The following is a 13,628-nucleotide window of genomic DNA, read 5'->3' as shown; positions in this document are numbered from 1 at the left end:
CCTAGGCCAGCGTTTGGCCGCCCTCCCGCCAGTGCTCCGGGCTCGCGGTCTGGTGGAAGTCGCACGGTCGCCCACAGCCCTTTCGCTCTGTTCCACTGGGGAAGCCGCCATGACTGAGCAGAAAACATTAGTTTCCGGACGCCAAGACTTGCGCGCTCCGGTCGCGCGCTTTTCTACCTAGGAATTGGTGACGAGGGCCGAGGGCTGCTATGCTGGGTGAGGGTGCTCAGAGGCTGGGGTGCCGGGGTTCCCTTCCCTTGCAGCTCCAGGCTTCGCCCAGTCCCGGGCCAGTCGAAAGGGACAGCAGAGGGCGAGATCCTTTTCCGATCCTTTTCCCATCCTTTTCAGTGGAAACCGATTACACGGGGAAGGAGGTAACAGTTCTTGGTGGAAAATCTCCCACGAACGATTCTGCTTTTGTTAGTGTCGTTTCTCCTTTGGGAAAGCACGTTAACGGGTCAGTGTAGATCCAGAGTTTTGTTCCTGGAGACTGGATGTGTGGGTGGGCGCAGGGCTGACCCTGTGGGGGCAGGGCGGGATCAATTCGGCCAAGGAGTACCCTCTCCACCCACCATATGAAGGGCGCTGTGCATGTCTGGCCATGGAGTCCGCGAGAATCTGATCTGCAAGGGATTGGAGTGACCCCTTTATCCTGATGTCCCGGTGATCCCGAATAACCACCCACCAGCCTCCTGAGCACGCCCGGCACCCCAGACTCCGGGCTAGAAGCTGATTCCCGCCGCACGCGGTCCGCGGGTGCGCTGGTTGCATCTGCCTTTGCATCTCGGTTCCTGTCCCCGCTCGCTCCGCACCCAGACTGAGTCAGGAATACAACCCAAGATTTCAGACTATGCTCCCCTGATCTGTGAAAGAGTGATGTTCCCTGAAGTCATGCCCTCCCAAAAAGCCTCAAAAATCAAGGACATGGGAAGTGGGGTTTGGGATGGTGGGTTGTGATCGCGAAATCCAGGAAAGCACTGCTGGCGGTGCCTTCTCTGCCCTGCTTACTGTGAGGAGGCCCTCCCCCTCAACCCGAAAGCATTCTGAGAGAGTGCTAGGCTTGGAAGACCTGAGACCTAGTGAGAGTAAAGAGTGTGAGCGTCAACCAAGCAAATTAACTGTCTCCCGATTTCTTAGAAAATTTCACCGGAAACGTATTTCTATGAAGAAAAATTAAAGTCAGTTTATGTTATTGACGCTTTTCCATAGCCCTTCAACGTTTTTCTCCCCATGCCCACTTCCTACTTCTTTCTGAACCTTCTGGGTATATTCTTCGCGGAGCAAAAATGCCGTCACTGTTGCCAGTTTCCGAAGTTTCTAACGCCTTTTGACAGTACTGCCTCTTTGTCAAGTTTGGTCATATTCTCCCAGTTCAGGACCAACATCAGAGGATGCTCTAGAAGTAGCGCATGCGAGCCTGCATGTGAAAGGCCCTGGCTAGGAAGAGAAGGAGGTTACACAGGAGAGCCTACAGATACTTGTAAGCTCTCTTAGTAGTCAACCTTCCCAACACAAACACGCGAGCGCACAACCACTTAACACACACAAAGTGAAAGAGAGAGACAGATTCCTTGACCGCCGCTAGAGGGAGGGCCGCTGGGCGGTTGTGCAAAATGGAATAAATATGGGCCCTGCTGTCCGGCGGAATTTGTGTTTATGTCACTTTAAAAATACTATTTTTATTTGACAAACCATAACTGTTATATAGTTATGGGATACATTCTGATGTTTTGATACTGTGTGCAGTGCAGGAATTATTAAGTTAAACTGATGTCACTTTTGAAAGACTTCAAGTGACTAAACAAGGAAGACCATACCTTGGTTAGGTTGGAACTAAATAAGGAAAAACATACAGCCGTAAATGCCTTCCACAACCACAGATTCCTTTGGTCTTGAGATTCTCCATTCCGTTACCCATTCTTCACTATTTTCTGCACAAGGCTCAAGGTGCTCAGCACAGAACCTGGGCTCCTAATAGCATAGACAGTATTTTATATGTACATATAATATACACATAATACACACACACACACGTATTTCCTCAAAGGAATTGTAGGAAAAGACCACAGTAACGTGAATTCCGTTTTTTTCCACCTTTGTTAGATTCTGTGGCTTTAATAGCTGATATACCACGCAAAAATGTAAAAACAAGTTGGAAACATAATTCATCACTTTACTCAGCAAAAATAAATCCACTTTCCATTATGTTTCTGAGTTTTAGAATTTAATTATTCACTGTCGATCTGGAAATAGATGCCGAATCCTCAGAAAATACCAACCACTTACAGAAAGGTATTACTATAAGAAATACAACTTCCTTGTGCAAAGGCTCTTTAAGTTACCAATGGTCTCTCAGTATGCAAATCGCCTTAGAATGCAGGGTAATGGTTATTTGAAGACACGAATACTTTCATCCATTGTGACTCTGAGTTAGGAAGCAGAAAGTGGGGGTTAAGGAAAGATTGAGTATTGCCTTGATTGGAATTTCAAGAGAGGAAATTCTAATCCCTTTCTTGTAAAAGATATCTCGGTAGATTTCAACTAACTTTGAGAAACGAATCAGAACACTGACTCAAACCAGAGCTAAAGAGAAAAGTGTTTTTTTGTTTTTTCTAAAAACCAGGTGTTGAGCTCCTCGGTAACCCAATATTGGGTGCGCGCGCGCAGAGTGGCCAGACCCCTCTCCAAGCAGCTCTGGCGCTGTTCAATTCGGCAAGTGCACTCACGGCGGAACTGCCACCGGTATAACGTCTGGACGATGGGCTTCAGGGTTTGACACTCCACAGCGCCACCAGCTCTGTTTTCTCCCCAAGTAAGCTACTCTCTACCTCGCGAGCAGCAGATCGCCCTCTGCGCGCTACAATCCGTGGGGCGGGGACACCTGGCGCTCACCCAGCGAGCTCGACTGGTGCTGACGTCCGTTCAGGCCTTTAAATGTCTCTGTCCCTGGGCAGGAGGGAACAGACTTTGTAGCAGTCACTTTGCCCAAAGGAGACGCGTCTCTGCTTTTGCAGGCGGCAGCTCGGACTCTCCTCACTCTTCCCAGCGCTGCGTTTGCCTCTGTCTTTGCCTCGAGTACCCCGCAGCCTCTCCAGCGGGTGGCGCTTTTGGTATTCGCACCCCGGGCGTGAACCAACAGGGCTTCCCATGCCCTGTGCTTTTTCATTGGGTTCGAAGATCAGAGATTAAGAGGTGCGCTCGGTGATCGCTCAAGGAGCAGGGAGCTTATTCCCCCTGATTTTGGTAGGGAGTGATTTTTTTTTTTCCCGAGCTGGCGAGAGCGTCCTCCCCGCTCCTGAAGCTGCAACTTGTTTTGGTTTCTTCTCAGTCCTGTGTGTGGTTACAACATCAAAGTTTTTCTCCCTTACCCTTCCAAAAATCTATCCTTTTAATCACCCCCCCCGCGCTGTCTCCGCCAGGCCTTCTCGCTGTGCGGTGAGTGGATAGCTGGGCGCGCAGTGTGGCAGTGGCGGCGAAGATTGGCGCTATCAGGAGGAGCAAAAGGGAAGGATCTGCTGCTGGGGGCTCCCTGGGTGACCCTTTGCCAGGCGAAAAGAGCCGGGTAAGGGCGCAGAAGAGGAGCCGAAACCTTCTGGGACCCTGGTGCCTGACACTGGATTTTGATCACCATCCTTGTTGTGTGTCTCTGTCCCTTTTTTTCTCAATTGATAACTAGTCGAGAGAGAAGCGCTTGGCAGGAGCTCTCTGCGGGACATAAGCTCCCTGGCTGCTCGGGATCCCTACGTCCGCTGCTGCGGAAGGAACGGAGGGGAGGACGCAAGCGGTTGCTTACTGGAGCCTGGAGGTAGGCAAGGAGGTGGGATCCTGATTCTCAGCCCAGATTCCAAAAGGGTGTCTGGTTTCATGGAAACATTCTTCTCACCCTCATTTATCATCGCACAACCCACCCCCGCTTTTCAGATCCAGGTTCAGGAATAACCAAATCCTTGGCACCCTCACAAGGTGGAAGTACCTTTCACAGCTCATCGCCTGAATGCCTTGCTCCTTACATATATATGTTTGTGTTGGGGGAATGTGAGCTTCTCAGGGAAGTTGATACCTTGTAGATTTTAAGAATGTCCAACTTGATTTTATTCAGTTTCTTAAAGGATGTGTTTCCTGTGGGCAAGGATTATGGGAAATAAATGTCAGTGTCATATACAACTGCAGTGGCAGCTCAGAAATCACCTTCATTGCCCCCCAAAAGTTTTCCCTATGCAAGTTTTCTTAATGTCCACATGTAGTGAATGGAGACTTGGCTTGTTCCATTATATGTAAACGGGGGGGAGGGGTCACATCCTTGTCTTTTAAATTGGGGGATATCAAAGACATTAGAGTTTCTCTCTTTTATCTCTCTCATCGTTATCTCTGTCTCTCTTTCTGTCTCTCACTTTCCCACCATCCTGACTTCTTTCCTTCTTTATCTTTTCTTCTCTTCCTTCTCTCCTTCCTTCCTTCCTTCCTTCCTCCCTCCCTCCCTCCCTCACTCCCTCCCTCTCTCCCTTCCCCCCTTCCTTCCTTCCTTCCTTCCTTCCTTCCTTCCTTCCTTCCTTCCTTCCTTCCTTCCTTCCTTCCTTCCTTCTTTCCCTCCTTCCTTCCTTCTTCTCTTTCTCTCTCTCTCTCATTTTCTTTCTTTCCATTTGCTGCTCATTAATAAATGTAATGTGAATTTAGAGAGAATGGAACACTTCTGCAATATACAGAGATGATAAAAGACTTCTTTCCTACCTTGCCTGAAGTTTTTTATTTAAGTTTCTGATCCTTTTTAGTTTTGAGGTAATTTGGAGGATGACTGAACTAATATCTTGGGTGCAATTCAGCATGGTAAGATTTTGTATACAGTATGTTTAATTGTTCCCTACTCTTACACATTAGCTAATAATAGGAATTACATGAATTATTAGAAAAGGCCCTTGATTTTTGGCAAACAATATTTTTGAACTGTGGGAAAATGTTAAAAATCAGTATTACAATTTACGTGGCAAGAATATGGATTCACAGGTGAAAAGAGAGAGGCAAGTTAACCTTAAGAGAGTGGTTTAATGAAAAATCAGTGCCTGAAATTTCATATCTACATACAGTAATCAGTGAAATAAATGAACCCGTTAGTATTCGGATCTTGCAATACTTAGTTCCATAAAGACACTACTGTACATTTTGTTTCTGATCTGATTTGTTGTAGTAGAATAATATTAGATGGTTTTATCCACTTTTTCACACATGTGTGCTGTAGATTTCAGGATATCCTATAAAGCAGTGGGAGGCAAGGTCCAAGATCTGGCCTCAATAACATCTCTGCTCTACAAGGATCCCTTTACATTAAACTGCAACTAGTAGAATCTGGAACTTGAACTGCTGCTGCTGCTCTGTGCTTGCTTGCTTTTTTATTTTATTTTTTTGTTCTCTCTCTCTCTCTTTCTCTCTTGCTTCTCTACACTTGTAGCTTCCAGTCTGAATGTAAATCTCCCTCTGTGCAATGGCCCTCGTTACTTGTATTCTTCCTCTTAGGGCAGCTCACAGTTGGGTTGCCCTGAATTAATATAAATTAATCCCCTGACAGTATGGTTTATACATTTCCTCGGTATATACTGTGTATGCCTAGGCTTCCTGCTGAGCCAGGTGTGTTGGAGGACATGGAGAGTATAGGGAGACCAGAGTACCATGAAAGTGGTGAGAGTAGGACTAAATTAGGAAGATGGATTGTACTGAAGGAGAATTAGGACAGTGTAAAAGAGGAGAAAATAAAGCAAAACTCTGAGGGGTGTGTGTTTGAGAGTGTGTGTGTGTGGAAGATGGATTATCATCAGCAGAAATCAACCTTATCTTAAATCTGCATGAACAGGTTTATCTCAAAGGGCAGATTCTTCTCTTGGTAAATGCTTTGAAAAGTCTTGAGAATCCCAAGGGGGGAAGAAACAGCTCTCATTTGTAACTATTGACTTTCAAATAAACTCTTTAGCTCCAGGCTCTAGAACAGTTTTTCTCAAATTTTAATGCCTGAAGATGCTTAACAATTGAGATTTACAACTCCTAACATGCAAGATATTGGTTCAAGAGGGTCCAATTAATTGCATATCTAACAGGATGGGTGATTTCAGTTCTCCTAGTTCAAGAAGTATTCTATGAAATTGACAGGCTTAGTGTTAATGAACTTGATTTTTGTGAGGAAGGGTGTCATACTTGCATTTTAATGTAAAAACTTTCCCTAGTATTTATCTTCTTGAAATTTTCTTGTTTTCTTCTATCAACGCCATTATTATTGTCATGGCTGTCCTGTTAGAAGATGGGCATTCTCAAATATCAAAGTTTTATCATTTGTATATTTGCAGCCTTGGATCGTGGCCCTTTGAGATTTAAACTAGAAAGCACTAGTACTGAGGTGACAGAAATGCTTCAGCATTATTAAAATCTTAAGTTAAAAAAAAAATCAGTGTACTGATGGGTTTGGTTTGATGATGAGTTTAAACATTATGATTATCACTTTCTGACTTGGATGGATACAAACTTTTTTTTTTTTATTCTCACCTTTTAATTTCATGTATTTATATATTTATCTTTTCCCTACTAATGCAAAGCAGTTCAGGTCACTTTCATGAAATTATACAAAGAGAAAGTGAATTTAACAGTGCCTACAATCATTTTTTTCTAGTACATCTCTTCATTTCCATTAATAAAACTTCACAAAGGTAACATAAAAGTGAAAGAGATGATTGATCACATTCTGAATGCAATGGTGAGTTAGGTCATTTTATTCAGCCTATTTTTGAAAATAACATCTCCATGAAATTCGTAATTTTTCCCACTCTTTCCAGCCTAAAGATGTTGGTCATTACTGTGGTGTTCAATCTGTGTGATGTTCATTGACACTATAGTGTCAGAGTTCCAATTTCTGCTTTTTGTACTATTTTCATATACAGTGCTACTTTACAGAACATGTTTTTGTGATCGTAAGCATTAGAGTTTTCTACCAATTAAAAAGTTTGCCCAATAATAGTACAGCGTCACATATCAATAGACAAAAAGAATATTGTATTTGCTTATTTTCTTTAAGTAACCACTTTACTCAACTGACATTTCCCAGTTGTCTTATGCTATATCAAAGTGTTGGCTGGCTTCTAGTTTAAACTATCTACATGTCGAAATTAAAAAAAAAAAAAATGCAGTTTGCATGCTTTAATGAAATGTCCTCTCTAATAATGCATGTAGTGGAATAATGTGAATTATAAGCTTATTCTTTTTTTTTATTGAAACTCTAATAATCTCTTTTGATATTTGGTTGGTGTTACACTAAGAATTTGGAAACCTGGGGATAAAAATAGGAAACTAGTTAAATTCTTGGAAAATAAACTTAACCTAAGAGAAGTTTGTTTTTGCTTCATATTAACCCCAAATCACAGGCATTATGATTGATATATTGATGTTGACACATAGTGACACAGCTTCAGAATTTCTGCCATAGTTCAAGGGCTTCTTTGTAAAATAATTATACACCACTGATAGGAAACACAATCAATTTCTATGTAAAAAAATATAAATAATTTTGTTTAGCTGTTCTAGAAATTCCTTTTACTTTCACATAGTCCCTTTCCCCATGGGGTGAGAGAGAGAGTAGTCCACAGGATGGCACTATTGTGATGCATAGTATTTTGAATAATTTTACCCTTGAGCCATCTTTAGCTACATTAATACTAATGGAAACATTGACTTTTCTCCAATGATAAATTTCTGACACTTTTTTTCTTCAAGCCAATGGATATCTATCAGAAGGTGTTAGTGCCCATTATTGCCAAAGACTGCCTTTTAAAAAATAATCCCCCAGGAGGATCTAGTAGCCACCACTCCTATCTTTTCTTTCCTCATCCTCTGTGATCTGATGAAAATCATATTATATCTGTAAATATATATATATAAAATAAATTGATTTCACATAAACCAGAAACATATATTTTTCATTAACTATAATGTTATATATATTCTCATCCCTGTCCTATATTCATAGAATGAGAATGGGTCTTCTTCCACATATTACATTTGCATTTACATTGAATTCATCCATGCTACCTAAAAAATCCATTCACACTAATATTGATTTAATGGATTCCTTAACAGGATTGATTTGTGTTTTAAAAGAGGATCACTAGAAGAAGATAAATCTTAACACATCTCCCCTGAAGATTTTCAAGTCCTTAAACAAAATGAAAAAACAAAACAACAACAACAACAACAACAAAACCATTACAACCTAGCCTCAAAAACCACAGCCACTTCTATGTAAGTCCAGTCCTACGACCTAGTTAAGGTCTGCATCTGTCTGATATCCCGTGTCTGGGAGTGCCAGAGCCTATTCAAAGTCTTCAGGTACAAATAAGAAACAACTTGTGTAGAAACTCACATTTTAACAATGAGAATAGGACATTAACATTAGAATATATATAGAACAGGAGGTAGAATCCAGGGACTAGCGATACTTCGGTGAGAACATGTTTGAAAATATGGAGAATAGCAGGTAGAATCCAGGGACTTGAGATGCTTCAGAAAGGTCAAACACATGTTAGATCCTCTGTCTTGGTATGCCATTTCTTGGTATGCCATTTGCTCAGTTTTATGAGTGGGATTAGACTAGATGACACATCTGTGGTACAGACAGCAAATCCAAGAGGCAGGAGAAATCACGGTGCCTCGGTCCAGCCTGTATTTTCTTTAGGAGTGGGAGTGGGGAGAGGACATTTGCATGCAGGTTTCTGGAGGTTTTTCTTTTGCCAACGTGAGAAACTATTTTATGCTATGCCAACTATTCCTGGTGAGAAGTGATTACTTTTCTTTAATTCTTAAAACTATTTCATGATTGTCTTCTAAGAATTGTACTTCTTTGGTTACTTTACATTGGAATTCTTATGGTTGATCAGCCATTTAATTTAAATAAAATATCTCACATTTTATGAAAAAATTCTCTTACACTAAGATGTTCTGGACTGCACCATACAGCTGCGTAAAGTTGGGTAAAATGGAAATATTGGCCTATGCTTTAAAGATGAGCAAATCATTAGAAATGATTCATATAACTATGTTTGTTCACTTTTCTAAAGTTCTTATTTGTGAATGACTCAGTTAAGTCTCCACCTCTTTTTCAGTGTTGAATTCCTTTCAAGAGTGAAGCGAGGAAGAGAAAGGAAGTACAATTACAATTTTAAGTTTTGACTTAAGATATTTAACTGTGGGCCAGGTGCAGTAGCTTACGCCCATAATTCCAGCACTTTGGGAGGCCGAGGCTCACTTGAGCTAGAGTTTAAGACCAGCCTGGGCAACATAGTGAGACCCTGTCTATATAAAATGTGTGTGTATATGTTATATAAATATATATTTATATATATAGAGAGAGTATATTTATATTTAACTATGAATGATCCTTAAAAAGGGCTTTCAATGTCACTTTCTCATTTTTTATACATTCTTCAAATCAGAAAAATCGTGTATATGTAAGTATATATGTCCACATATACATATGTATGCTAGAGTTTTTTCGTATATTTATTGAACTTTTTCTTTTTTTAATAATTACCACATGTACCCTTTTTCACCTTAACACGGCAGTCCTCAAACTTTTTGGCACCAGGGACGAGTTTTGTGGAAGAAAATTTTTCACAGACCAAGAGTGACTGGGTGAGTGGGTTGTAGGGATAGGGGTATGTGAAACTCTTCCACGTCATATCATCAGGCATTAGTTATTAGATTCTCATAAGGAGTGTGCAACCTATGTCCCTCACATGTGCAGTTAACAGTAGGGTTCCTGGTCCTATGATAATCTAATGCCGCTCTGAGTTCTGACAGGAGGCGGAGTTCAGGTGGTAATGCTGCCCAGCATTACGTGTCCCGCAGGTCACCTCCTGCTGTGAGGCCCAGTTCCTAACAGAACATGAGCAGGTAACTGGTCTGCAGCCCATGGGGTGGGGGACCCCTGCTCTACGGTGTTTTCCACATTGCCAACAAGGACAGACTTTTTTGAACAATGAATAAGTTATTAAATAATCTGTGGGCTTCACTCAAAATGCTTCTATACATAAATTTTTAACAGGACAACTAACAAATAGGCATGTTAGAAATCCATGATATTCCAGTTTTTATTTCTTCTTTGCTAAAACATGTAAGTTAAATTCTATTCAAATTACTCTCTCTACTGTATATTCTCATAGATTCCAATATGCTTAGGAGAGTAAAAATTGAGTTTAGCAATGCTGTGATTTAATAATTTGATGAATCAATGCAATCTAATTGCTGTTTAAAAATAGTTTTCTAACATAAACATAATATATGTATATATTCAGAACAGTTTTTACTAATGCATTATGTATTAAATTAACATTTGCATGACATATTATGTTCTTTAAAATGGGTTCATAAATGTATGACAAAATTTTAAATTATTTTTAATTTTAAAAGACTTTACCTGCAAAGATGTATTTGAGCTGATATCATTTGAGTTGTATTTTATATAGTATTATTTAAAAATACTAGGAGCATTGAGTTCTTAAAACTTAATATAACTGAAAAATAATATATTAATTATTATACCACTGCTAGATTATATATTATTTATGGCTTTGCAATATACTTGGGAACCTAGTACTTCATGTTTTTAAATGTCTTCTTATTTCTCTAAGAAACATTCTACTAAATTATTGAAAATGGAATTGGAAATTTTTAGGGTGCAAATATTCAAATTTCATACTCAGAATTATTGTTTTCCTCCTAAAATTCTAAAAGTTATAATAAGTAAATGTAATAATATAATAACTGAAATGTGACATTATAATCAATGGGTATTATGATTTGCTGTGTTAAGGTTCTGAAACATGAATTAACTAAAAAAAAGAGTAAATACTTTAAACTTCTGTAGATGTGTATTCTTGCTGACCATTTTGTACAGATGTGAGGGAATACAATTTATTCTCTATTTTTATAACTAGAGCTATAAAACATATAACCTACGCAAATGCTTGTAACACACATGCAAAAAAAATAATAGTTTTTCAGTAATATCTACAATTCCCAAGCTTCTGACAGTTATTCACTCTTTGAAATATGTTGTGTGTTGTTAGGTTAAAGAATGTTTTTCAATTGGTATTTAGAATACATCTGGACCACAATATACTGATAACATTTGGTCTGTATTAAGGAATAACAAACCCATTTTTAAACATCCTATTTCCAAAAATAACAGGTTAAATTTGGTGAAACAGTACAGTGAATCTGTATTATTAATTGTGGGCATATGCTTAGGCAAGGGCATATTGGTTATTATAATGAAAACAGAGAAAGGGATGGGCAAGAAAGGAATAGTACTCCTACCCATCTCCAAATGGGAAAAGAAAGACTATAAATTTGGAAATTAAGTCTTAGAAAAGGATACTAACTGTTCTAGGCAAACATTTAATTAATAAATAAAAAGTTGGCCAGTTCAGACTTACTTTAATGAGCTTCAAAATAATTTAAAATGATAGCATTTCAATTTAATAAATATTATATGTGACTTCTACATTAGCTACTATATTTTCATCTGGAAAGCTATAGTTTTCTACATGATAAGCAATGAAAAACACGTATTAGAAATTTTAATTATATGTATTTATCTGTTCAAAATAGCTCCAAGTTAAAGTATAATAAAAAATAAAAAAAGAAAAAAAGAAAATTTAGATATTAAAAATAATAATGAATTATGTTATAATTATTTTGTGCCAGTTATTACTTTAAGCACATTACATTTATTAACTCATTTGATTTTTGTAACTTTATAAACGCCTAGTATTTTCTAAACTTATTACTAGCTAGGCATGATATGTTCAGGAAAGTTTAAAACTTTGTCCCAAGTTTCCCAGTTAGAAAGAGATTGAGTGTGGATTCAAATCAAGGGTCCAGATACTGTGTTCTTGATTTCTAAGAGCTCTTGAGAGTATTTTAAATGAATACCACCTGTCATAATTTTAAGACTTTTGCTTGACGTTACTAAAGTTACCTCCAGCAGAATGTGATTGCTTATTGTCAGAACCAATTACGCTGTAGGTTTTTTAAAATTCTGATGCAGTTTTCACATGTATTATGTGAAAAAAAAAAAAAACCTTAACTGGTGCTTCTATATTTTACATTCTAAGACATTAATTTTGTTACTCCTTGATGCCTGTGTTTTTTTTTCATTACAAGAAGAAATTTCTGTTTTTAGTATATAAGCCAAAAAAAAAATTGGGTTTAGTACATAAACATATGTGGTTGCATTTTTTTACAAGTTATACAAGGTTTAGCTTATCCTAAAAAGAAAGTTTCACCTTCATAGTACAGTGTTGACTCAGTTTATTTACGATCATGCTTTTGTTATGTGTACATGAACATATTTAATTTTTAACTTGGTTCCAAATTCCCTTGTGTTCCTTTTTGTTTTGTAAAGCGTATTCACAGTTCTTTCTAATTTTTTGTCATCATGCTTAAGCATATTCTCTTTATGTGCTTTCATCCAGATTGGGATATTGTAGGACAAACAATTTTCTTTATGTCATGGATCTTAATGGGTTGATCTCTCATATGCCTTTTTAAATCAGTACACAATAATGGGCAATTGTACAAAGTGCGTAATTGGTCTTCCAGACTCTACTGTTTAGTTTCTCTAAAACTGGACATTTTACCTGAAGCTTCTGTGCTGCAGTTTCTTCACTGCTAATAGCACATGAGTATCACAAGACTTTAATGAGATAATTCAGGTAACATGCTGATGTCAGTGCTTGACACACAGTTCAGACCCTTTAAAAGTAAAGATTTTGAACAAGTGTTTTGGGGAAGAGTAGTAGAAAAGCATAAAATCAGATATGACTTCTTGGTAGTTTGATGTGTATATAAAGACCTTCTTATATAATCAAAGTGTTTGTCATGATCCTGAAAGGCAAAGTATATGAATATTTATTTAAGTAAAAATACAGCTGAAATTGTTAATTTTTCTTTCCTATTAGGACACTCCTAGGAATGTTCAGTTTCTCAGCATTAATAGATTCATAGACAAAGGACTACAACAAGTAACACTTGCGTTAAATGCTATGAAAGGATGACCAAGAAAGGATGACCTAAGTAAATTTTTCTGGTGAATGACTAGTTGAATTAAAAAATGAAACAAGAAAACAAAATATATTAACAAAAGAAGGGCAGTTTTACTGGTGTTCAATTTTTCAAAGCCTTCAAGTAGCTATAATTTAATAAAAAACAATGCAATAGAAAAAAATCCTAGATTCTTCTGGAATTGTATTTATTCTACATCACTAACTTGTTGAAAATTATTTGAAATGAAAGCATGGTTGTTAGACATAATTGTATTTCTTTTTATAAACACTATATTTTATCTTGATTTCATTAGAATTACATTTATAGGATTTACATGCCTTTCTTTCTTCATTTTTCAAAATAAAGCAGTATCCTTCAGGCTCCTTTGCTACTCAGTAACATCAATTAAAAGTTAGAGTAAAATTAACTGAAAAGTTTAGATGGAAAATAAAATCTCAGAATGTTCTAAAAGCTGATGACTATGAGTGATTTGTCTGCAGCCAAAATGTCTTTACCTAATGCTACTTTGGACTGAAGGATGTAATGTAATC

At 38.2% G+C, this 13,628-nt stretch overlaps 1 protein-coding gene across 1 annotated transcript in view; it reads left to right on the top strand.

Annotated features, from left to right (window-relative positions):
• Positions 1 to 3,484: 3,484 nt before the first annotated feature.
• PCDH15 (protocadherin related 15) overlaps positions 3,485 to 13,628 on the top strand; it is a 1,888,416-nt gene continuing 1,878,272 nt past the window's right edge. The window contains exons 1-2 of the mRNA XM_030941310.1: positions 3,485 to 3,562; positions 3,677 to 3,805. The gene's annotated coding sequence lies outside the window, so the exon portion shown is untranslated. The remainder of the gene's footprint in view (positions 3,563 to 3,676; positions 3,806 to 13,628) is intronic.

Source organism: Rhinopithecus roxellana, chromosome 11, assembly GCF_007565055.1.
Source record: "Rhinopithecus roxellana isolate Shanxi Qingling chromosome 11, ASM756505v1, whole genome shotgun sequence".
NCBI classification, from domain to species: Eukaryota; Metazoa; Chordata; class Mammalia; order Primates; family Cercopithecidae; genus Rhinopithecus; species Rhinopithecus roxellana.
This window is presented reverse-complemented; position numbering and strand designations above follow the sequence as displayed.